Consider the following 16,768-nt stretch of genomic DNA (forward strand, 5'->3'; position numbering starts at 1 on the left):
TAATAGCCTAAAACCTTCCCTGATCCATGCACGTCTTTATTTTAGATTTTGGCAACTCAATAACAATTCAGTATCAATCAATCAATGACAATTTATAAAAAATTATTTTATATAATTACAATTCCTATGGTTTTTTTTTTCTGTGCCTACGTTACACTAACCCTTCGGGGCTACTGTTTACCCAGTACAACCTAACCCAACCTATATATTTAAAACTATTTTCAAAATTTTACTAGCATATAATTACAAATCTCATCGGTACTATGTCAAACCCTAGATACGTCAAAATAGATGCGAAAAACGCTAACAGACAAACAGTAGACAGACAAACCCTCGAAACGACATACGCTAGATACGACAAACGCTCACAGTTCACTCGAAGCGACAGTAAGAGAAAAAAATTCCCAGACATGAGGCCAACTGTTTCCCCTATCAGTAAAAGCGGCTATAAAGCTGCTTAAAAGCAGTCCAACGGTTACGGATGTTTTATACTGTATTATGATCAATATTGTTGACAAGTTACCGCATAATCATGACAAGAAAAGCAAAGATTATTTATCTAAAATTTTGAACAACTTTGTTTTAATAAAGTCTTTCTTAAAACCTCTCTATATATGAATTATTTAAGGCTGAATTTCTGTGACCTTAGCAAAGCAACTTTAACACCATTCAGGAGTGGTTTTATGAACCTTTGAAGAAAACGTATTTGTGATTTTTGATTAGATTAGGTTAGGTTTCGTAAAAGTTAGTAAAAGCCTTGCAGTGTTAATACACCATTTTTTCTTATTTTTTTCAAAATCAATATCTTTTTTACGGGGTTTTCTTTACCACTTCTCCTATCATCCTTCATTTTAGACATATTTTTATGACGTCGCACATGACACTTTCCGTATTTCAAAACCAATTACATCCGTGTTATGGGTTGTTTTTACTACAGTATAACAATTTAGAATATTGTTTGCTTTTTGTAGGAAAATAGTTGCAAAATATAAAACTGACTATCCACTCATGACAATATAAGTATGGATAGGACAAAAATGCCAAAGAAAGTCGTCTTAATTTATTTTGCATCTAAAAAAATTTTAAAAGCGAAGCTTTTCTATAATTACGGTCGGTCCGTCCGTAACGGATAGTTTTTTTGTTAATTTATGGATGTTATAATTGTCCTATCGATTTCAAACTATGCATGGTGATTCCTATAGTAGTTAGATAAGATCTAGAAAATGTAGCAACTCTATAACATTACCAGAATGTCCGTACGTTCATTTTAAACATGATTTTTTACTTTTTCAGCAACAAACTTTTTTATGATCTAATTATCCGATTGATCTGATTTTTTATATACTGATTTCTGGAACAACAAAGTACAATATTATAAGTGAAGCAACTATATAATAAAGTCCTAAAAATGTAATTATGTCCATAAACATTATTCTGTATCAAGCAGTTTTTCAACAAATTTACTTACAATTTTGCATCGATTATACAAGTGTTAATGTCCGTTTGTATTTCCGTTTCAATGCTTCGCTTTTATGGATGTTGTCATCCTTGTCATGTAACAAATGCTAGGTCCATGTTCTAAAATATCTGACTTATTATTAGTTCATTTATTTAATATCAGTAAATACTAAATTAAATTCATACAATGCAATGATGACAAACGTGAACCGTCAAAAAGTGACAGCCATTAAAATATTTTAAGAATTTTAGAAATACAATAAATGTAAAAATGCTTCACTTTTGAACCATAATTATGTGGTATTCGGCAACCGTGAGCCATGTCTATGGCACCCCTGATCTGGGGTTCGGTGGAGGGTCAATGGCCCTCCCCCGAGTCCTGGGGAAGGGGTCTAGTGACCCCCTCCCTACGCTTAGAATTAATGATTTGAATCTGTCATGTTTATTATGGTTAACTGTATTCTTAATTCTCCCCCACCCTTTCCAGGGATGGGGGCATCATTATTGCCCAAACTGACCATTGTATATGTATTATTTATGCTTCATGTTATGATTATTTATTCCTATCCATGTAATTGTTGTTTGTTGTATATAACTGCAGTATCTCTTAACCCTTCAATAAAGTGACAACTGAAAATAGATGTTGATCATTATCTAGTGAAAGCTAGAGAAGCGTAGCTTCTCTATAGTAAGGTGTCCACGTCTGTCACACTGCCGTAATCTAATTGAACTCCAGTGTCTGCCATTTATCCTCGGCGGATACCACAACTTTGGTGACAGCTGTGTGAGATTACGGCGAACCACAAGTGTAGAGCAGACGCGCATCTGAGGCTAAGGTACTCCCAGCAGTGAATCTGGCAAAACTGACGCAAGCAACCTGAATTACCCACCCTGGACAGCAAAGTTTAACTCTGCATCCGGCAGTTGTGGAAGCGAAACAGCGAAATCTGACGAATAACCGCGAGCAGCGCTGATATCTAACGGAGAATTGAGCGCCAAAAGGGCTGAAACAGGCCTGCGGACCGGCTGAAACAAGCCAAATACGTGTAGACGGCTGAAAATAGGCCAACTTTACTGCAAGAAATAGCAGGATCCGAACCAGTGGCGCTAGCAGGACGGGACATTCCCTGCCGCCGATAGGCTGAAACATGCCACATAGCTGCAAGCTGCGAGCTAACATACGGGTGTAGTGCACCAGAACAGAGAAAAACTACGTCAACCCCGAGTATCCTGAGAAGCTACAACGCAGCCACCCATCTAGAAAACAGATATTATATCACATTTGCAGGGATTACCACCCTAGTGTGATGGCCAAACAATAGATTTATGAGCAAAGCTTGGCAAACAAATTGTTGTGTTGTGATAAATCTAAGAATAGAACAGGCTTGGATTACTGTGTATTGTGATAACAGCTAAAAATAGAACAGAGTTGGTCAACAAATCTGTTATGCAATTGTGATAAGGACAAAAATAAAAGCTAGATGTAATATAATCAAAACAATCTCAAGCCCACAGCACAACAACAATACACCCCTTATTCCAAGGGAAGGGGAGGGGCCCCTCTCCATTGAAGGCAAATACAATCAGGGTGATATAACAGATAAGCCTAAGATTAAGAAGAAAAGGCCCTGTTACACCAGCACACAGTTACTCCCCTCCCTCACAGGGGGAACGGACGGAGTTACCCCCGTCCCCTCACGCGCTTCCCCCTTCCTACCCACACTAGACTAAGTCCGTCTGTAGTGTGGAGCTAGCGATCGGATACACAGAGCGCCATTCACGGGTAGCGCAACAGAGTGCGGAAAATATCATAAATCCAACGGACGAAGCGGACCAATGAGAGAGCGAGCTGAGGGGTGAGAGCGCGTTTTCCCCGTGTGCGCGGATTTGACGGCGCGAACGCGCGTTACAAGGACAGAAGATTCCACGCACACACACACACACACACTCGCACACCAGAGCGGAGCTACTCCATAGCATTTAACAGGGGTATTTTAGCAAATAAAGAATTGCAAGTTTCTTTCCTCCTAGCTCTAGTGTGATAAGGGAAAACCCAATCAGTTCCTGACAGCAGTTCAGACCCTCAACATCTATCTACCTCAACACCTAACTATTGATAAGTACAGCTAAGTTATATCTTTGCAACTAAAACTCCCAACCTAGTGATACAAACAGTGTTGGCTGTTAGGCTAGGAAGCCTCAAGTGACAACCCATTCATTGTAGTACTGTATAACTTTGTGCCCACCGTTTCACCGTTGACCCAATGGACCAGCATCAAGTCCCAGGAGGTGACCAAGCCCCAGGATGGCTCCAGGATGACCCTCAGCCGGCCCCAGCCGAGTACCGCAAGCTGATGCTGAGCAATCTGCCGGAGTTTAGAGGGCCGCCCAAGCAATCCTGGTCGGCACATATCCGCCGACTTGAGATGTCATGGGCGGCTTACCGCGTGCCACCTCATGATTCCCTCAACCGCCGCAACGCCCTACTACTGTCATTGGTAGGGCAAGCGGCGGAAATGGCGTCCCATCTGTTTGGCGAGGCAGGCCAAGCCTTGACCTACGAACAGGTCAAGACCGAGTGTGAATTGCTATTTCGCCCTGCTTTTGAATCCCAAACGCTTAAACAAGCGTTTAGGGATTACAAGCAACACTCGACAGAACCTATACAAGCGTACATATCAACTAAGTGCGCCTTGTATAGGGACGCCTACAACCATGAGGATCTTGAGTTGTTGGTGGACGAATTAAATCGTGGAATTCGTAACGCCAATGTAAAACGCCTCATGATGAACCATGAAATTGCGAGTGTACCTGAGTACACTCGCAAGGCCATGTTCACCGTGACCATGGTTACTAAGCAACTGAAGGAAGGTGTGTGCTTAGTGGACTCGACCGACGGGCTGACTGGATCTGCCTGCATCCAGTTGCCCCAATATGACGAGTCGGAGCCAATGGAGATTGGCTCCTTGGCTCCGGGTCTCCACCAGATGGGGAAGGTCGCTCCAGATGACAAGGTTCCAGGCCGCTGCTACCGCTGCCAGGGGAGAGGCCACCGAGCTCGAGACTGTCCAACGCCTGTGGAAGTTAGCCTAGAGGAGAGGCGCACCCAGCCACGCCGTGACCGTTCTGCCAAGTGTGAGCGTTGCCACTATGACGGTCACACGGCAGCCGATTGTAGAGCTGACTGGGCCCAGGTAGCCAGCCGCAGGCGCACCGCCGACAAGGGTGCCCCTCCAGGGAAGCCCAGCAGAGTGGCCCATATGGAAGGGAGCGCGCCCCCAGCACCACCACCGCAAGCAGCCGCCCCCAGAGCTGCGGACCGAGCCGATGGGATGCCGCAGTTCGGGACTGTCCCAGCTAGGATCAACGTACTGGGCGGCGCGGCTGAACCCAACCGGGTTGGCCTAGGCTTCAGTCTTAACCATCTGGGGCCAGAGCTGGTACAGCCCAACAACATAGCCGAGCCAGAGGTGCTGAGGCCCCAGCCTTTCAGCCTCAACATGATGGAACCTGCCCCACTGAGCCTACCCAGCAAGAGTGGAGGGGCGCTGCCCAGCGTCCCTGAGACGGTGTATGGGGAGGCCCTGGCAGCCGCTGAACGAGAGAGGCAGGAGGTGCTAGCCAGCACCTCTGCATCGATGTATGGGACGCCACCCGGCGTCGCCACCTGGGATGATGGGGGGGTACTATCCAGCGCCTCCCACCTGGTGCCTGGGGCGACAACCGTCGCTGCCACCGAGATACCTGGATCCTGGAACGAGCCAGCCTCCAACCTGATGTCTGGGGCGACAACCGTCGCCGCCACCGAGAGACCTGAGTCCTGGAACGAGCCAGCGGTCCCAGAGGAAGGGGTGACACCCGTCACCCCCAGCCAGCCAGCGCCACCAGTCTGCAGGGAGAGCCCAGCTACATGCCAGCCAGCGCCACCAGCCTGCAGGGAGAGTCCAGCTACATGCCATCCAGAGCCCTCTACCAGCCAAGGGAACCCAGCTGCTCACCATCAGGATAAGTTGAATTTGTTAAATGTGTTGTATCCAAAACATTGTAAACACCCAGCCTTGCCTGTGCCCCCTGCACCTGAGGCTGGGGAAATTGAAATTTGGGAAAATAAGGACTTGCCTGTGCCACATGCACCTGAGTTCCTAGGGCAGGGGAGGGCATTGAGTAAGGGCGAGCCTGTGCCACATGCACTTCAGCCCCATGCCACTGGGCATGCCTTGGACCAGGGAAGGGAGCACTTAGGGCTAGGGGAGCCGACACCCAGGCAAGTGCCAGTCGCTTGCCAGTCTGTCATTGGGGAGGGTATCGGGGTGCCTCGGCCGCATACAGATAACGCTCAATGGAAATTTGTATCTAGCCAGGAGCAGCCCAGCCGTGTCCAGCCCCAAGAAGCAGCCGTGACCAGAGCCGGAGATCCCCAGCCGCGTGTACGAGGAAGATGGTTACCTGGAAGCCTCTCCCATTGGTGGATGGTCCTGTGGGGCCTCCTGCTGGCAGCCGTGTGGCCTACAACCAGCTACGTCCTGGTGGGGTGGGACTGTGCCAACCCCACCCATGTCACGTCTTACAATAAAGAAAAGATGTGTGACACGGAGCCCCTACACCAGGAGGTGCCCCTGGGCCATGACATACACGTCCTGCAGCAAGTCAAGGTGAGGGAAACCACTGGGTTCAGCTGTCAGCTCACCGTGTCCCAGTGGACATTCAGGTGTGGGGTATGGGGTCACCTCAAGGTGACCTCGGTCCCCACCCTCATGAGGCCAACCAAGATAGACCCAGAAGCGTGCCGAGACCTGGCCAGGAACCGAGTATACACGTTGCCAGGCAAGACCCAGCCACTGACGTTCCAGCTGAACCACCCCCTGTTCTTCACCATCGACATGGTGGGCGCCCTCGTCAACAGCCCCGAGGGGGTGGGTTGCGAGGGGGAGGACGTCCACTTTGAGGGCCAGCTCTACCGCAATGAATTAGTGCTCCAGGAGCGGCGGCTGCTGGTCAAGGAGGAGACCTATGTGGTGGAGGATGGACGGGTGGAGTCCCAGTCTGACCACCTGACCCTCGAGTGTCCCCATTCTGAGCTGTCCTGTATCACTGGGGAAGCAACCTACGTGTGGGACCACCTGGGAAGAGATTGCCCCTTGAGGCTGATCCGCAGCCTCCAGCCCAGCCTGGTGAGGGATGCATATCTGGTTGACCATCAGGCCCAGTTTTTCATCAACATGACCAACCCCACCTCAATTGTGAACTGCGACTTCGAGGCCCATGCCACCAACCATCCAGCGTTGTTCGTGGCAGCTGACCCAGCCGCGGCTGCGCTGCCCAGAGTGTCGGCCAGGGATGTTGACGTTCCCCTTCAAGCACAGATCCATGCAGGTTATATTGGGTTTACCCTGGAAACGCGCATGAGAAGCACTGCAGCAGAAGAAGTAGCGGCCAACTGCTGGAAGCTCCAGCAACTAGATCCGGCCCACCCGGTGCGTGTCCAGGGGAGCACGTTCTCGGTACTGAGGGGAGACATCCTGCTGCAGCTGACCTGCCAAAGGCACAAGTATGTTGTCCGCGAACACAAGGAGTGTTGGGACAAAGTGCCAGTGGAGCCCACAGGTTTTGTAGACGCTGTGACACGGGTATACAGTGAGCACGCCACCAAGATTCCCTGTTCCTCCACCTACCCCCTGACTGTGCACGCGGAGGAAGGCTGGATAGAGTTAACCCCTGCTCCCAAGAAGAGGCCACCCCCGCTGGATACGCCTAAGCAGTTGTTGACAGAACCCTTAGATGACTTCAGTTCAGGTGGTTTGTATTCGCAGGCTGAGTTGAACGACTGGCAACAACTGCTGGCGTTCCCAGCATACAAGAGTGCCATGCTGACCGGCCTATCCTATGGCTCCTGCGTTCAGCAAGGCAGCTGTTCGGCCACAGGAGACCATGGGATAGTGTCCTACAACATTGACCGACTGGCGGAGGAAGGAGAGGCAGCCCTGGATGTCTGGGCAGGATTTAGACAAGCCATCCACGAGTGGGGAGATGGCGCCGCCATACTGTGCTTGCTGTTGCTGATCCTCAAACTGCTGGGGGACCTAACCATCATTTCTCTGGCAGCAGCACAAGGAGGAGTCCGGGCAGCCCTGAATGCGATATCACAAGTGTTCCTGTACCATCCAGCTTTGTATAGGAAAGCGCTGGCTAGAGCCAGGCTCAACCATGCCAAGTCCCGGGACTTTTCAGTGGACTGGGATGCCATTCCCATCGGCAGGGAAGCAGCCGAGGAAATGGTGTCTATGAAATCAACTGACAGCGGGCATGACCGCCCAGGTAGGCCAGGACCGCCCTCTGGCAGACCCCGCGGCCCCTCAGGAGGACAGGCCGCTGCTCAGACAATCAACCTGGCAGCCAGTGCCCCAGCCGCTGCCAACAACAACCCGCAGGCCCCACTGCTGACCGTCCCAGCAACAACTGTGCCACCAGCAAACCTGATACCTGCCGGCGCTGACCAACGTATCCAACCCAAGTCAGCCTCTGCCTTCTATCCCACATTGGGAGCCCATCAACCCTAAGAAGATACTCACCACTAGGATTCCATTGAATCATTATCGTTTGTATATATTTTAGCCCTAAGGAGCGGGCCGAAGGCCTCAACCACTGTCGGAAGTCTGATAGGGAAACCACCTCCCAGCCTTCCGAGGGGAGAGTTGTGGTATTCGGCAACCGTGAGCCATGTCTATGGCACCCCTGATCTGGGGTTCGGTGGAGGGTCAATGGCCCTCCCCCGAGTCCTGGGGAAGGGGTCTAGTGACCCCCTCCCTACGCTTAGAATTAATGATTTGAATCTGTCATGTTTATTATGGTTAACTGTATTCTTAATTCTCCCCCACCCTTTCCAGGGATGGGGGCATCATTATTGCCCAAACTGACCATTGTATATGTATTATTTATGCTTCATGTTATGATTATTTATTCCTATCCATGTAATTGTTGTTTGTTGTATATAACTGCAGTATCTCTTAACCCTTCAATAAAGTGACAACTGAAAATAGATGTTGATCATTATCTAGTGAAAGCTAGAGAAGCGTAGCTTCTCTATAGTAAGGTGTCCACGTCTGTCACACTGCCGTAATCTAATTGAACTCCGGTGTCTGCCATTTATCCTCGGCGGATACCACAATTACATATATTCTCATGGAACTTAGGGATTAGACAAAGGACTACGAATTGGTGTACAATCCCAATTATAAAAAAACAAAATTACCCTTTCTTTAGATCAGATTTTTTTTTGATAAGATAAAAAAAAAATAATGGTTTTCATCAAATAATTTTGAAAATAAGAAAGTTTATAATGTTTAGAGAATTAAGTATAATTATGAGTCCATGTACCCTTTCTGCCCTGCATATTCTAGGTTTAACTCAAGTTTGAATATTAGAGTGCACCATAGACGTACTCCCCTCTCAATATTATCAATCAATATTGTTTGTAGTAACCTATAAAACAACCAAGATACGCATTTTTGCTCAACTTCCACGATTGTCACTCCTGCGTTTGTCCAATGTCCAAGGACCTAGAACATATATATATCATAACTTGGAGACAACTGCTGCTTTTGAATTCCAGTCACTTAAGGTTTTTTTAAAATTATACAGTTGCTTTAATTCATATGAAATAAACCATATCCTTTGTAGAATATAATATGTTGTTGTGTAAAAACACTACTTAAGTGCACTTAAGATTTTGGATAAAGTCGAAGGAAAATGGGATAAGATAAGAAAGTGTCAATAGTTAAATAGATAGATTAGATTTGTAAAAGAGTAAAAGACTTACTATACGCAGGAATAAGGTATACCCAACATGCGAAATAAATCTAAAATAATATTTGGGGGGCAGAAAAAAAGATCGTCTTTACTACATACCGTTTCCCCCCAAAATCATGAATAAATCTGCTGAATTTACCAAATATTTTTCGAATTAATTCAGTTGATGGTTACAGCTGACCTATATGTGATTAATAGCTCTGGAGATTGTTGATAACATTATAAAGCCAGTCAAAGCAACTATTGCAGATAACCAACTTTGGAAACACCTCTCTGCGGTCAGTTGAATTTGAATTGCCGAATGTGTACACAGTTTCCTCGGTGATTCCTGATCCTATCTAAATATTTACTACTAGCTAAAAAAGCTTCATACTTCCAAAAAAATCGAAATTTAAAAAATTAAATTTTGAATGTATAAATTATGTTTTTTTGAAGTTTTTTAGCTAGTAGTAAATATTGAGATAGGATGAGGAAACACCGAGGAAACTGTGTACACATTCGGCAATTCAAATTAAACTGACCCTCTGCGGAAGTTCCAGAGACTAGGGAATGCTATTCTGACAAACAATTCTAAGTGAAAATTGCCCCACAACCATCTTCCCTTCTTCCCACCCTTCTTATCCATGTATATTGTATATGTATATTAGCCTGTCCCGGATTTGAAAAATTTTGTTAAAATTTTTGCCCCCAGCCATAATATAGTTGATTTATGCAAAATATTGACCCATGCAAAATATTTTTTCTGTAATGCAAAAATTGCGATGGTACAAGCACTGCAAAGTTTTTAAAATTTGCAAAAAGACCTGTTTTTAAAGCTCTTGTACCATCTCAATTTTAAAGATTTTTACAAAATTTCAATTCTAGTGTGTCTATATAAACCTGAAATTTACCAAAAAAAATGGGGGCAGTCTCAATTCTAACATATAATGGAAGAAGGTGTAGCAAGTAATTTTCCAAAGTAAAAATTGCCAGATTTCATACATAAATAATGGGGTTGGGCTGGAATCGATAGATACAGATATCCGGCTGATTCATAATTCTGGATATCAAGTATTTAGGGTTATATTGACACACTAGAATTGAAATTTCGTAAAAAAAGACCGTTTTTAAAGCTTTTGTTTCATCTCAATTTTAAAGATTTTTATAAAATTTCAATTCTAGTGTGTCAATATAAACCTAAATACTTGATATCCAGAATTATAGATCAGCCGGATATCTGTATCCATCCAATCCGGCTTAACCCTATTATTTGTGTATGAAATCTGGCAATTTTTACTTTGAAAGATTACTTGCTACACCTTTGTCCTTCATATGTTAGAATTGAGACTGCCCCCATTTTTTTTGGTAAATTTCAGGTTTATTTTGACACACTAGAATTGAAATTTTTTTAAAATCTTTAAAATTTAGATGGTACAAGAGCTTTAAAAACAGGTCTTTTTGCAAATTTTAAAAATTTTGCAGTGCTTGTACCATCGCAATTTTTGCATTACAGAAAAAATATTTTGCATGGGTTATTATTTTGCATAAATCAACCATATTATGGCTGGGGGCAAAAATTTTAACAAAATTTTTCTAAAACGGGACAGGGTAATGTATATGAAGGTAAAAATAGTTACATGGTTGATCTGACTAAAAGTTTTTTTCTTCCAAAATTATATCCTTGTTGCATTGAAAAACATATTTGTACTTATGAACGAGAATTGCAAAAGTCATTTATCAGAAATCTATCAAAAATATTTTCATCAGAAAATCATTTTATCAAGGCTTAACATGCAAAAAAAATGTTCAACACATGTTCATAGTAAATATCTTTACTATAAGGTTACCAGGTCGAAGTCAGCTCTTCCAACATCGAAATTTATTCTGGAAAAATAACACGAAACATATATATATGTGTTTTTCAGCTGTCGTTGGGGGGCAACATACCGTAAAATTTACGAACTCTCCATTTACCCCCCAAATATTATTGTAGATTTATATTTCTTGTTGGTTATACCTTATATCTGGGTCGGAGTGATAGGTCACTTGAATTTAATGATATGAAGTCGACATCAGTAATGTCGTTAAAGCTAGTTATCCTGGAATGTTGGTCCTGACGTTTGAGTGCCTTGGACAACATCCTCGCCCGTATGTGGTAATTAATAAGTAAAAGTCAATTCTAATTGAAGACACATTGACTAGTGAGACATAAGTAACAGAAATAAAGAAAGACTTGCATCCTGTTGCTTAATTTTATATAATGGATTATAATCATATAATGTTTTTGGAATAAGTAAACTTAGTTTAATTAGTTCTATTGGCATAATTTCAGCTATGTCCGTCTGTAAATATAGAAGAAACAAAATCGATGGTATTCCTTAGGAAAGCAAATTAACATTCCATTTTTAATTGATAAACCAAATAATTAATAGTTATTACTCGCATCGTATTATAAACGGTTTTCCGCGGATATAGAATGTACAATTAAAAGATTAAAACTTGTTTTTTTTAGCCCCGAGGTGCCAAAGGCACTGGCTAAAAAACTGGTTTTAATCTTTTGATTGTACATTTTTATATTCGTAGAAAGCTGGATATAATACGATGCTAGACATAGTTTTTTTCGTATGGATGAGAACCGGTTCCTATCCACCGGATTCGAATGAATACGAGAAATTATATTAAAAGTAATATAATAAACTAACCGAGTAACTATAATTTTATTATGATAGTAAGTAATGCCAATTTTCAAACTAATTCTGGGTATTTAGGGATATTTATGCTCAGAAATACCAAAGCTTTGCATTGTGGACCTCTAGAAAATATTGGAAAGTTTGTATTACCTAAAATAATTTGAAAATAAAAGTGGGAGGAAAGTATTGCGACCCCCCACTTTCAATTTTGGTTTTGAAAAGAGCATTTTTTTTTCTCGTGGTAAGGTTGATTTTTCTTCCCCAAAATAGTTAAAAACTTGCACCTATAAAAAGCTTCACAGTAAAGGAAAGTCGTATAGCTGCAAAGTATAAACGCAGTCTACGCCCTTGCACTTCTTTTTTTACATGTTTAAACTAAACCTCTTTTTGTTGTCGATATCAATTAACAAAGAATTTGGAAATTTGACAATAAACTGCATTGCAACAGGAGAAAAACAACAAATCAATCTATAATACAAAGTAGAACGATGTCTGTCCGTCTGTCTGTCCGTCTGTCCGTCTGTCTGTCCGTCTGAAGCTTAAGATCTCAGTAACCACTGAACCGATTGGGCTCTACTCTTCAGGGAATATACCTACTGGTCCTGTGATGGTTTTAAGCTATTTTCTTGGGGGGCGGGACACCCCCAACCCCCCCAAAAAATGAAAAATACCCCCCCCCAAAAAAAAAAATTTTTTTTTTACTTTTTCTTTTTAAATCTAAAATACGAAAATTTAGGTTGATCAAACCTCTTGGGGCAAAGCCCCTAGAGGCTAGGGGCGAAGCCGCTAGTGCTTAACATAAAAGGTTAACCTCACAAAAAATAATTTAAATTTTTTTTATTTTAATAAGAAGTTTTAAGTAAAATTATTTAAATAATCCGTTTATATAAAAGCTCCTTTTATAGTCTAAACCCATCTAAAGGCTATACAGAGGCCTTTTATTATTAAACTTGTATACAGACATAAATTTAAATACTATATTTAATAATATAGGCTTTAGTTTGAAAAATGCAAAAAAACTAACATTCATGAAAAGTTTTTCTAACCTGCAAACCCAGTATCTAATGATTAAATACAGGGACATCAAGGACTATACTGACTAAAGTTGAGGGAAAATGGGTTGTATTTAGAGTTATTGAATGCAAGAGTATGTTGTAAATCCAAAATAGAAATAATGTAGAATCTTAAAGTCCAATATGAAATTGAAACCTTTGTAATATTATGTCAACGGCATGACAATTAATAAAAGTAACAAATCATTAACATTCATATAGATCAATATATCTTTGATAATTGCATCGGCATTAATACCAACCTGAAGTATTATTAGTAGTCATAACACTAAGCTAATAATGACTTAATACTAATTTAATAACAGTTCAAGGTTAAATTTTTTACTGCGATGAAATGAACAAACTGGTTTATTTAAGGAAATTAAAGAAGATTATCATGTTCTAAAACAAGATAATTATAGTTAAACTTATTAGGAAGAAAAATACTTTTTCTATTTCTTCTAATACCCCTATCCCTGTTCAGAGGTAAAGAAATAATATGCTTAGTTTGGTTATACAGATGACAGTAATAGAGATTTATAGGGGACATTCCAGTAATTAATTTCTATTTCAGGGAGGGAGAGGATAATAGCAGATAGATATTTCTACGCCCCAATCTTTCACTCAAATATTATATTTTCTCTAAATCAGAAGCTCATAGTTTTTAAGTTTTAAATGAGAACAATAAGTATTTGTCAATTGTTGTATCCCTACCTCGCTGACTAAAGCCCCACCTTTATTACAATCTACATCTTTATTTGTTCCTCGGAAATTTTCTCTTTGTCTTTATTTCTTTTTATCCATACTTTTTTTTATTTTTTTTACTAAAAGTTGTATGAAAAACTTATAGATACGCAACCTTAGGACAACAAAAACATTTGTTTCCATGGGTAACTCAGCAATTTGAATAAAACACATCTGTGTATTTGATTTCAAACGTTTAATTTTTTTCTTCTCGTATGCATTCGAATCCGGTGGATAGGAACCGGTTCTCATCCATACAAAAAAACTATGTCTAGCATCGTATTATATCCAGCTTTCTACGAATATAAAAATATACAATCATAAGATTAAAACCAGTTTTTTTAGCCGGTGCCTTCGGCACCTCGGGGCTAAAAACTAGTTTTAATCTTATAATTGTACATTCTATATCCGCGGAAAGCCGTTTATAATACAATGCGAGAAATAACTATTCTCGTATTCATTCGAATCCGGTGGATAGGAACCGGTTCTCATCCATACGAAAAAACTATGTCTAGCATTGAATTATATCCAGCTTTCTACGAATATTAAAATGTACAATCATAAGATTAAAGTTTTAATCTCATAATTGTACATTCTATATCCGCGGAAAGCCGTTTATAATACGATGCGAGAAATAACTATTCTTAATTTCATTTAATATTTGTCCCTTCTCAATATGAAATGAAATATATAGCCATATTGCCATTATAATATCACTATGTCGAAAGTATTTATGTGAATGCCAGCCAATAGTCATATAATATCAAGTAGTAAGGTTTTCTGTCAGAAGCAAAACATGATCTAGAGTATTGCTGATTTGAAACAATTGTAATTTTCAAGGTAAGCTTTATAAATATCTTGAAGTGGATTTAGTTGACTTAAACAATTGCATATCAACAGTAGGCAATGTTCATTAGATCATATTCAAAATATCTGTTTCAAAAAAAGAAAGAGTTTTCCATTTCATCTGTAGTAAGACTGATCTGTAATTAATTTAGTTGTCTGTTTGTCAATCTTAAGAGTTTTCAGAGCTGGATCTTTAAATCGTTTTTAAGGTGCGCTGAATCGGGGCGATTCAGAGGTGAACCGTAGGTGTGCTGGTGGTTAGCCACAGCGCGCCTATAAAACATGGATTTTTAAAAGATTTTCGGCGCGGTGTTGTTAAATCGCCTGCGCACTCACTAAAATATCGATCCGCGCCAGTACAACTTTATTACTTAAGCAGTGTCAGTAAGGTATTTTATATAAAATGCCGTGTCCGTATGGTATTTTATATAAAACATTAATATATAATTTATTTTAAAAATAACTATAAAAATGTTTTCACGATAGTTTTGCAATAAAATATTAAAGTAATTAAAAAAATATATATTTATTAAATAAATCACCCCGATTTGGTTCGGCAATGGCACTCGGTGAGTGGCATTGCCGCGCCGGTACTGCGCAACTGGGCGCGCCAAATCACCCATGCAAATTCGATTTAAAAATTGGTATTTAATAATTTGATGGCGCGCTGAATGAATCGCCCGGGTTTAAATCACCTATAAACGATTTAAAGATCCAGCTCTGGTCTTATTAATGGTTAGGCTGGGCTGTCAAACGTTTGCTATTTATATAGTAAAAAGATGTCAAATTACCAAAACAATATCCTTCTTCGCAAGGACGTCCAAGCTTTTTCCAAGAAAGTAAAATTAGAGGTTTGAAAGGTTTGAAAGGGGTAGCTCAAGGTATTTTGGAGAGTAAATGAAGGGTTTCAAAGTTTGAGGGGGGGGGGGTAAACACCGCTACGCTACTTATTGTTATTGTATGTTCTTGTTTGACCTATTACGTATTTATTTTTTCCATCAATTATTGTTAGCAAAATCCTTTTCTTTCTTTCATTTCATTAGAAATGTCAGTTTTGCTTAGGGCTTGGCAGTTGGTAGATTTCTTGGCTTAAATTCTTTTTGAAATACACTCTACCTCAATTTTATTTATTGTTAAGCAAAGCTTTATTATAGTTAGGGAATAGGATTTTTGGAATTATGATTCTTAGAACAACAAGGTCCAATATTATAAAACCAACTTTGTAAATATGTGAAGAATAAATTAGTTAAGTGCTCTGCAAGATCTAAATTAACAAAAAAAAACTTTCTATTTAAGAAAATATTTTAAAAATCTACAATATATTTATTTCAAAACACTATCAATTATAGTTGTTAAATTAGGATAAAATTCATGCAAATTTTACATATGCAGTGCCCAAAATACAAGCAGGCCACATGATAAATATTATGCTAACTGTTATTGTGGTAAATAAGTTGTACATTTTGTGTTCATTAATTACTGAAGCCAAAATCCTATTTTGTGTGCTAGCGGCTACGCCCCCTACAGGCCTCTAGGGGCACTTGAGAAGGGGGTGTTAATTTGATAACCCAATTTTTAATTTTAGATTTAAAAAGAAAAAGTTTAAAAACTGTTTTTTTAAGGGGGGGGGGAGATTTTTTTGGAGGGTTGACATTGGGAAGGGGTATTTTTTTGGGAGGGTGGTGGTTCCCTCCCCCAAAATAGTTATAATCCTTCCCAGGACATATGAGAAGCTACCCTGTCAAAACAGACAAAAACACAGACAAACATCCTATTACTTTATTATAAGGATATTTTTTTTATTGTTAAAAACTTAATTGAATGATAAAATAAATCATAGACAAGTTCATCAATGTTAGATCTAAATTATGCTTTTAGGTTTATTTTAAGACTAAAATTTTAAATGTTTAGAGATGTAAATTTTGTACACCAGATTCAAGTGAGAGATTATGCCTTATTAAATTAATTACGGCTTTGATGTTCCATATCTTAGTCAGGTATAATCCAGGCCAGGCATGACCTTCAAGCAAACTCAGGAATATAAGGACTGTCAATAGTTACAAGAAATTATCAAATATTAAAAGTTTCAAAATATCCGCAAGTATTAATAGATAATAGCTAATTGATACAATTCCATTTTCTCCCTAAGATTTATTGAACTACATATATAAACTAGTTGTCGATTTTAAAAAT

The sequence above is a fragment of the Acartia tonsa genome, chromosome 12 (assembly GCF_053477335.1).
Source record: "Acartia tonsa isolate MP-2025a chromosome 12, ASM5347733v1, whole genome shotgun sequence".
NCBI classification, from domain to species: domain Eukaryota; kingdom Metazoa; phylum Arthropoda; class Copepoda; order Calanoida; family Acartiidae; genus Acartia; species Acartia tonsa.